Here is an 8,339-nt window from a genome sequence, read left to right on the forward strand (position 1 = left end):
TTTCTGGTCAAGATACCTTCATATGTCAGACTGTCCCGGAATTTACCAAATTTCTTATTTCATTAGACTCAGGCATCACCAGCTAACAAGCTCCTCTCAGGGAAACGGGTAGGAGCACTTACCCTTCCACCTCCTGCACTCAGGACTACCTCCCCACCCCTCCATGTCCCTACACTCAGGACTACCTCCCCGCCCCCCACACCCCTGTGCTCAGGACTACCCACACCCCTACCTGGTGCAGTGGTCTCCCGCAGTGATTGTCTGACCTCACCCTGTCCCTGCTAGAACCCTTCAGGAGCATGATGTACAACGTCCACAGTGGGCCTTAAAGTGTCCCCATGTCCCATCCTGGCCAGGGAGTGTCCAGCCTCACCCCTGCTCTTCTCCCCTCTCCCTCAAAGTGTCCTATTCTGCTCTCTCTGCCTGGTCCCCCAACCCTCTGCACATCCCCTGATGAGCTGCCCCAGATGGGAGCTTCCACCTAAGTGAACGTCAGACCCCAACATGGAGCCTGGGCTCTGCTTAGGGGACAGGGGCTGCTGCCGGGGGAAGCAGGAGCCCAGGTTCAGGGAAGGGTGGTCTGCAGTCAGGTGGGAGAGTAAGTCACCAATGGGGACAAGACACAAGGTCCAGGCTGGTGGGCAGAGTCAAGACCAGAAGAGGAAGGCCAGTGGTGGTTCAGGTAGTCCTGGAAGCAAGGAGGAAGTCCCAGGCTGAGGGGTCTAGGGCAGACACACAAAGAAGGAGCAGATCAAGGGGTTTCCCAGAGCCCAGGGTTGCTGATTCTGCCCCGATGACTGCCCAGTCCTGGGAATGATACACCCAAGGCCAGGTCAGGGCAGCATCAACTGATTCTGTAGGGGTGACCTTGTCCGTAGCCCTTGTCCATGCTGATTCCATGCTGGCCCTTTGGAACTTAGCACAACTGCAGATGTATTTCATATTCCTTAATCATATTTGTTGTATGAAAACAGACACAAGAGATATTTCAAGGATGAGCCTGTAAATGACAAGTGCATAAATGTCAGGCTTATGGAGAAGGCTGGACACTTCAGAAAGACACAGTTGCTCCAGTGGATGGGGTTACACGGTGTCCCGTTAACCGGACCCAGTATCAGGACCACACCCCCCACAAGCATACTTCACACGTGCAGACAAGTAACCCTATTGCAGATCAGATGACAGTATTACCTACTGCTGAGTGGGAGAGTCTCTTTCTTCCATCCCGAGCCCAGACCTGCCTGAACGGAAGGACACTGTGAACCAGTTAAGTCTGTCAGTAAAGCACTTCTTAAAGGGTTTCCTATGACAAACAGGTGACATGTTGTATTGTCACTGTTCTAATGATGACTTTGTCCAGCAAATGTACAAACCTTCCCCAAGTTCACAGGGGAAGTTCACAGTCTTAAGAAAAATATTTCTGCTTAAAATATCAGGTGTGAATGGGTCCCAGCATCCTCATTTTTACAACCCAAGGGATTTTCATGTTGGAAAGACCAGCAAGCATGGGGTAGCCAGTCTATCTTCTGAAGGAAGATACTGCTCCTGCTCTGTGCGGTAATGTGGTATTAATAGGGACATTCTTGGAAGTGTCATTAAATACATCATTCTGGCAACTGGACCTGAAGTCAGACCCTTTCAGGCTTTTCCCATTGCAGAAAAGAGAATAGTGCACAGAATGAGCTATTTATGATCTGCTGCCCTTGGATTGGGCTGTGCTGTGAACATGAGGGGCCCAAGAAGAGCAGAGGCTGAAGTCTGAGGGTCAGAGGAGAGCAGTGGGAACATAGAAGCACCGTAGGGCAAACCCTCCGCTCTTGTGAAGACGCAGAAAACTCCCACCCTGCTCTCCTTTCCGGCCACGGAAGAACTGACCCTGGACAGTGTGTGGTCAGTTGTTGGTTTATGAAATTGCAACTTATCATAACAACATATTCCCTCAAAAAGCAGAAGCCAGTAACTTTCAAACTCTCCCTAATGTCCAGGACAGACTTGCACACGACCCCCTCCCAGGGCACAGCCAGGGTACGTGACCCAGACAGACAGAAATGGCAGAACTTAAGGGCACTGGGCTCTGGGGGGCAGCAGGCCACCACGGACGTGACCACATGCAAACCCAGGACAGAAGGTGCATCAGCCAGAGGGAGATGGGAGCAACTGGGGGCCTGTCTCACTTCCTTGGGGTCAGGAGAGGTGACAAATGTGGCAGCACCCACCTCAGAGGAGAGCCGTGCTGTCCTCTGCCTTCCTGACAGGTATTTGGAGGCGTCTGCTGGTGGTCCAGAGAGGACGGGGCACATCTCTGCCCTTGCACCTGCCCTGAGCTGCAGAACTCATGTACGTGGACTTCAGCCACAGAGTCCTAGCCCCTACTCCCTTCCCTGCCCTGCTCTCTCTGTGAACACTGAAGCTGATTAAACCCCTTAAAATTCAAAACTGCTCAATAACTTTTGACCTAGCAAATAAAAACTTTCATGATCTAAGTCATTGTATTCCACTAATTTTGTAAAGTGAATCTCTCCAACTATAGCAAGAGATTCACAATCAAGAATAAATACACAGTACCACTTAAACAATTTTTTGGCAGATTGAAGCTTCTTCTCAAGTCCTGGAAACATTGCAGATGGTCCTTAAACTGCTGAGGGAATCCCCTCGGGACTGATTCAGAAGAAACAAACCACATCCCCTTGTGTAGGCACAGTCTGGGTCCTCCTGTGCTCAGGATGGGGGACAGTAGCCGGAGCCGAGGGTGGCCTGGTTTTAAAGAGCCAGGCTGCTGTGTGACGCAGCGAGTGAGGGCATAAACCCACTGGGACCCAGCTCCAGATCCTGTCACTTAGAGGAACTCAGAAGTCCTGGGAGCCTCTGAACCTGAGGGCGGTGGCCGCAGCACAGAGTGGGTAGCACTATGGACAGAGACAAGAGGTGTTGACGTTAGCTGTCCCTCCTCGAGGTTCAGCAGACAAGAACTTACTTCCCTACGGGGCTGTGGTGGAGAATGTCTGCCAGACAACGAAACGCCAAGTGCACACTCCGAGTGCTGGTTCCTTGTGGAAACACAGCACTGGAAGTCTCCTTGGAGGTGATGGTGCTGACCCTCATGTACAGAGGAGAAAGCAGGTGCAGTGAGGGGGGGATTGCCCCACATCATGGGCCTGTGGATGGCAGAGCAGAGCTGGACGTGGCCCCACGCATAGCCTCCAGGCTGGGAGGGTTGTTCCAGCAGTGATTCTGGGCCTCCAGCTTGGAGCCTGCTTCGGATTCCGGGTCTCCTTCTCTCTCTGCCCTTCCCCACTGGTGCTCTGTCTCTCTTTCCCAAAAATAAATAAACATTAAAAAAATTAAAACAAAAACAGAACAAAGATTTTGCAAATAAAAGTTGTATCTATTCAAGGGTATGTGACTTAATATTCTCCCACAGCATTTCTACGTTTCCTTATTGTGGTAAAATACCCATAACATAAAGTTTACTATTTTAACCATTTTACGTTTTTTTTAAAGTAGGATTCTTCCCCAGCACAGATCCCGGTGTGGGGTTTGAACTCAAGACCGTGAGATCAAGACCTGAGCTGAGATCTAGAGTCAGATGCTTAACCAACTGAGCCACCCACATGTCCCTATTTTAACCATTTTATTTTATTTTTATTTTGTAAAAAGTTTTTTAATGTTTATTTATTTTTGAGAGAGACAGAGCGCAAGCAGAGGAGGGCAGAGAAAGGGACACACAGAATCTGAAGCAGGCCCCAGGCTCTGAGCTGTCAGCACAGAGCCTGACATGGGGCTTGAACCCACAAACTGAGAGATCGTGACCTGGGCTGAAGTTGGATGCTTAACCAACTGAGTCACCCAGGTGCCCCTTAACCGTTTAAAGTGAACAATTCAGTGGCACCGAAGACGTTCTTGATATCATGTGACCATTACCACTGTCTAGGTGCAGAACTTTCTTGGCGCCCAAACGGAGACACTGTAGCTCTCAAGTGGTCACTCCACATCCGCGCTGTCGGCCCCGGCAACCGCGTCTGCGGTCTGGCATGTGGTGTTGCCTGTGGTGGACGTTCCCTGTCCTCACTGTAGCCTGAACCACAGCAACAATGAGGCATGCCTTGAAGACCACTGTTTGGGTCATGGCCAAGCTATGGCGCCTCTCACCAGGGCAGCGCATCAGGTAGGATGAAGGTCTCCAAGTCACCGTCTTCCAGAGACTGAAAATGGCAAGTTATAGAACAAGAAGCATATCTTGCTGCTAACAAGAAAATTATGAGGCAGGGGCTATAATTCTCTGTATAAACACAGGCATGCGAATACACAGGCAGCAGTTTCTGTGGACACACAACACAACGGCAGTGGTGCTGGGGGTGGTCGAGGGCCTTCAGCTCTGGCTCTTGATGTTTGGGTTTCCAAGGGGAACTTGTTCGCCTGTGAGTGTGTCATTATAGTGAATTAAATTGAAAGAAAAGAGGAAAAGTGGAAGAGAGGGAACAGTGGACGGAGGGAAAGGCCAGAAGGGAGGCCCACAGAGGCATTCTCTCTGGAGCGGGGTGTGGGGTGCTTTGTTTTAGTTTAATTGTTTTCAACACCACAAGTGGGCTCCTGAATACCCATCACTCTCCACCCCCACCCACCTCCCCTCTGGTGACCAGCAGTGTGTTCATTGTAGTTGAGTCTGTTTCTTGGTTTGTCTCTCTGTCTCTTTTTCCCTTTGCCCATTTGTTTTCTTTCTTAAATTCCACACACGAGTGAAATCATAGGGTATTTGTCTTCCTCTGACTGACTTGCTTTGCTTAGCACAGTACTCTCCAGTTCCATCTGCGTTGTTGCAAATGGCAAGATTTTATTCTTTTTCATGGCTGAGTAATATTCCACGTGCCTGCACCCTCTTCAGCATGAGGTGTTTGGCAGGGGTTGTCCCACTGGGAGACGAGCTGGATGCTGGTGATTCTGGGCCAGTCCCAGGGTTGCAAAGCCCAGATGCCAGTTCAGGGTGAAGCCGCTCCTTTGGCGGTGAAGTCTTGCTCTGTAAGCAGTGTTTGGATTTTAGAGAAAATTCTCCAAGCTAATCAAGTTGTTCTTCTTGTGTTGCTGATTCTCAAGCAAGCGTATGGGACGGGCGCTAAACCCACCCCAGCGTGGGGCTCAGTGCTCCGGGGGGCTGCCATCTGCCGCCCTGGGGCCTTGCTACTGTCCCACCTTCTCCCCTGCCACCGCCCTCACGCCGAGACCCAGGGACATGTCCACCCAGAATCATGGTGGTCTGTTTGCCAATGGACGGTGTCTCCAACCCCGACTGGGCACAAACCCCACAGACAAAATGGCCATGTTGTCCTGCCTGCTGGGTGGACACAGGATTATGGCTCTCTTGGAGATGGAGGTACATGGAGGTCCAGTCCAGAAGAGGCCAGCAGAGCTCAGCCGGGGTGGAGGTTAGGGTACAGGTGACCTGGTAAGAGTGGGGACAACATCTGTTACTGTGGATGTGGACACGGCAGTCACCACATATGAGACGTAAGCACCTGCCCTGCAGAGACTCTGGCCACCGGCCTGCCTGGTGCCCAGGGGTCCTCACACACTAGCTGACCTCGGGGGAAGACACTTGGCAGTAGATGAGCAACCTGCCAGATCTAATGGGCATCGTGGCCAACAGATTGTGGAACATCGTGTGTCTTCAGCTAAAGTGCAACTTGGTTCCAGTGCTGCCAGTAGAACCAGTGACACATTGAGGGGCCTGGCAAGGTTCCTGGACACACAGCTGACGGAGCTCCCTTCCTCCTGCCTCCCTCTTTCCATCCACGGGGAGCTAAGGGCCTGAGCAAGGAGCTCGGGGCCTCACGAGAGGGATGAGAATTGCAGCAAGGGCATGGCAGCCTGTGGCTTTGCAGAAGACCCTCCCGAGGCCAGCGTGGGAAGTAGATCGAGGCTGGGCTGCAGGGAAGGCAACCAGTGAACAGTTTTGTAGGAATCAAGGAAGAAATTGTAGAGGCAGTGGAGCTGGGCCACATCTTGAGACATTTGAGGAGGTTGGCAGGTGCCCCCGAGTGTGGTGGGACAGGAGGAGCCAGGAGGGCTGTGCAGTTGGCACACGGGTCCTTGAGAAGCGAACAGAGAAGGGCTGTTCTCATCACCCCCTCCACTGCGGTCTGGGGAGACTGCACAGCAGTGGGGGCTTTCTGCCTTCACGCCAGAGACAAAACAGACGCCGGGGAGCTTGACAAGAGTGGACAGGAGGGAGAAACCATGGCAAGTGACTTAGCGGATGGGTGCCTGAAGTTTTTCATTCATAGAGTGTGGATAAACTTACCTCGAAGAGCTGTTATAAAGATTAATTTGGAGACGCAGTGGAGGCTTGCCACCGGTTCTGACTCAGTGTTTGAGAAGTGGTGGGCACATGGTTTGGGAGGTGAGAATGTAGAGTGGTAAGAGCACAAGCTTTGGGGAGACAGAGGGCGTGCCCAGTCCCCACTGCATTTCAACCCAGGCTACCTGCAGCCACCACTCTGCTGAGACGTACATACAGGGGCTTAGGGGCCCACTCAGCCTACCCCTTGTGCTGGGCCCTGCCCACCAGGTGTCTGGCAGAGTTGCTCACCCTCTGACCTCGGCTTCTCCATCGTCCTGGCCTGGGCCCTGCTCTGCATTGGGTGTCCCCCCTCCCACCCCTCAGAGGCCTCCTCCTCTGTTCTGCCCTCTCTCCTGCGTAGTGAACTTTCCCTCCTGGCTGCCTCCTTCCTTCACTGGTCACATATTAAATCAAAGAAGCAAAATGGCAGAACAATCTTGCCTGCAAGTCACGTCCCCTCACAGCTCAAGGTTTGAAGGGTCATCTTGCGCAAACATTCACTCTCTGAAGACATCCTTCACCTTGTTCTCACATGCCCTTGGCTGCACAGAAGTGTCTCCTGGAAGGTCCTCCGACTCTTCCCCATCTACTCCTGTCCCCTGTTTCCCGTCACTGTGCTCTGGCTGGCTGGTCTCAGACACACGCTGCTCACTCCCAGCTGGCCCTCTTGCAGTCTCCTGTCACATGCCCTGCTTCTGTGAGGGCCCCTCATCCCAGCCGCCTCCTTGAAGCCTACCCTTCTTGCTTTGCCAAGAATATGTTATTCTGGCCCTTTGCTTTCTTTTTTTTTAAAAAAAATTAATGTTATTTATTTTTGAGAGACAGCGAGAGAGAGAGAGAGAGAGAAAGAGAGAGCAGGGGAGGGGCAGAGAGAGAGGGAGACACAGAATCCGAAGCAGGCTCCAGGCCCCGAGCTGTCAGCACAGAGCCCGACGCGGGGCTCGAACCCACGAACCGTGAGATCATGACCGGAGACAAAGTCGGACGCCTAACCGACTGAGCCCCCCAGGTGCCCCAGGCCACTTGCCTCTGACATCACACTTCCCCACCCATAGCCCTACATGAGAGGTTAGAGTCCCTGATGGGTGCCCCTGGAATCTAGGTATTTTATATCAAACACTTACAGAGATGCAAGGACATCACTTTTCTTGTTTTTTATTCTTATTTTTATTTTGTTTGTGTAAAGGCAGCCCCTGCCCTGGACAGTAAAATCCCTGAGGTGGGGACTCTGCATAGAGTGTCTAATCATCCTCCTTCAGAGTGTGGTGCTGATCAGACAGCAGTGCACGTCTGAGGTCAGTGGTGGTGGGGCCGTGAATGGAAGATGAGCACCATCTGGTAAAGGACCTGAAGACACAATACGTACTCATACAAGCTCAAGGGAAGTTGGGGAAATATGGATTATCTTGTAGCAGCATGATGTTTGACGTGGGGAGGAACACACGATTGCTGGTGCTGTTGTTGAGTTTGCTCTGACGCTCCTGACGGAAAACACCCTGCTCAGCTTCTCGGCCCGTAAACCGCGTTGCCCCCAAATGCTCTGACCCTCCCCCATCTTAGACCTCACTGCCCCCAGGGCCTCGCCCTCCCCCTCCTAGGTGAAGGTCACTGGCTTGAAGATGGCATTTTTAGGTTGAATTTCTACATTATTGCTGTTTTATTGCTGTTTTTTTAAATCTCATTTAATATATTTTATTGAAGACTAGAAAGGCTAAGACACCACAGTTGTACCTGATTTTCTCAGAGGAACACACACTTCACGTGTCACTGAGCCACAAGCATGCTCACATGCTCCTGGGTGACCCTCTTAACAGAGGACCCACCAGGTCCAGCTGCTAGTTCCCTCACACTCAATCCTGGCCCCTCAGAATGGGGCCTGGTGCTGTCTGGAGACTCAGTGCATGCTAGGGGAATTGACTGTATGGGATGGAAATTGAAAACCGAGGTGCATAGAAATGGAATGCCATGGACACCAAAGCCAGACAGGAGTCAGTCTCTCTCACTA

This window comes from Acinonyx jubatus, chromosome D2, assembly GCF_027475565.1.
Source record: "Acinonyx jubatus isolate Ajub_Pintada_27869175 chromosome D2, VMU_Ajub_asm_v1.0, whole genome shotgun sequence".
Classification (NCBI taxonomy): Eukaryota; Metazoa; Chordata; class Mammalia; order Carnivora; family Felidae; genus Acinonyx; species Acinonyx jubatus.